This window comes from Elephantulus edwardii, unplaced genomic scaffold (genome assembly GCF_000299155.1).
Source record: "Elephantulus edwardii isolate Elephantulus edwardi_28Jun2011 unplaced genomic scaffold, EleEdw1.0 scaffold00315, whole genome shotgun sequence".
Classification (NCBI taxonomy): Eukaryota; Metazoa; Chordata; class Mammalia; order Macroscelidea; family Macroscelididae; genus Elephantulus; species Elephantulus edwardii.
This window is the reverse complement of record NW_006400065.1, coordinates 274,333-276,169: the sequence shown is the minus strand read 5'-3', so window position 1 is coordinate 276,169 and position 1,837 is coordinate 274,333.

Genomic DNA, 1,837 nt, shown 5'->3' with positions numbered 1-1,837 from the left:
AAGGTGGTGATTTTTTAGGAGAGCAGACTGCCTCATCTTCCCGCCCCCCGTGCTGGAGGTTCCAACGCCAAACTTTTGGTAAATTTTTTTTAAACTTTATTTATTTATTGTGATTTTTTTCTTTATTTTTTAAAATAATTTTAATGAGCATTTACAGAGATTTTGGATATTTTATTATTTTTTTGTGTGTATGTGTACCGTCAGATCAGATCTGACTGGTACAGGAGGAGATTTGCCCCTCCTTCTCCAGCAGAGCATCTGGTGGATTTGAACCGCATACCTCTGGGATTGCAGTGCAACTTCTTGCCACTAGGCCACCAGAGCTCCCTGGTAAATGTTTTTTAAAAACAAAAACCCCTCCAACTCAATGCTGTCAATTAGTTCCGACTCATGGTGATTCTCTACCCGGATTCCAGGGGTACACACCTCAACAGGCAGAGACTATTTATGTTGCTCCCGCAGAGCCATGGGTGGATTCGAACGCGGGAGTCTTGAAACCTTTTGGTTGTTAGCACAAGATACTAGAGACCGCATCACTAGAGTGCCTCCTTTTGGCTACCGTATGACGGAATACTGTTCACTATTCTTCAACAGCAATTTTTTTTTAATTTTTATTTTTGTGTGCGTGTACCGTCAAATCAGATCTGACTGGTACAGGAGGAGATTGCCCCTCCTTCCCTGGCAGAGCATCTGGTGGATTCGAACTGTGCGCCTCTGGGATTGTAGCTGCAACTCCTTGCCACTAGGCCACCAGAGCTCTCCAACAGCAATTTTTTTTAAAAAAAATTAATTTGTGTCATTTATAACCAACATATCATCCCTAATAGTCTATAATTCCAGAAGAGGGAGAGGTTGTAGTAAATTTTCCAGGGCAAGTAGAGGGAGTGAAAGCTATTTTTTTTAAATTTATTTTAATGAACATTTACAGAGATATTGGATTTCCATTCATTTATTGTTGCATTTTTCTCCCTGCCCACCCCTCCCCCCCAGTTCACTCTTCTCTTTGAAAAGTAAAATTCCTTCACTGGTATATAATCCTCCCCCTCCCCAGCCCTGAGTACACTCCACTATGCAACCTTCTTTCTGGACTCTTATAATAACCGTAGTACCCAATCATATATCTGAAAGCCCTTCTAAACTCGATTTAGAGTTAAAATTGTCCCATAGGATTTCCAGGGCTGTAATCGTCACCAATTACAAGTCACCTGTCAGTTTGTTGTACTGTGTTGTCTGTGTTGCTATGCTACCGGAAGTTAGGCACCCATATAGGTTTATGTCCGTGGAAGCAGCAGGCAAGAAACCAAAGGAGCTATTGCATGAGGCAAATCTTCTGCAAAGGGCGGCTTAGGAGCAGGTGTGCCACTTTGAGGGCCAAACAGGCACCTGTCCCGCAGCATGGTGTTTTGTGTTTTTTTTTGTTTTGTTTGTTTTATATTGATTTTTATTTCTTTTTTCTTATTCATTTTCATTAAAGTTTACAGAGACTTAGGGTTTCCAGTCATTCATTGTTGCACTTTTCTCCCTACCCACCCCCCTACCCCCATTAATTCTTCTCTTTGAAAAGAAAAACTCTTTCATTGTTATGCAGTCCCTCCCCCCAAGTCCACTCCACTATGCAGCCTTCACTCTGGACTCCTGTAATGACAAGAATACCCATTCATATGTCCCTTTTAAACAGTTCTCTCCCTCATGTTTCAATACATCATTCCTCCCCTCCTTTTCTGTCTTCCCTCAACCCCGATGTCAGCCCCGTTTTACAACAGTGGCCCTATGCAATATTTGTCCTTTTGTGACTGAGATATTTCACTCAGCATAATGTCCTCCAGGGTCACCCATT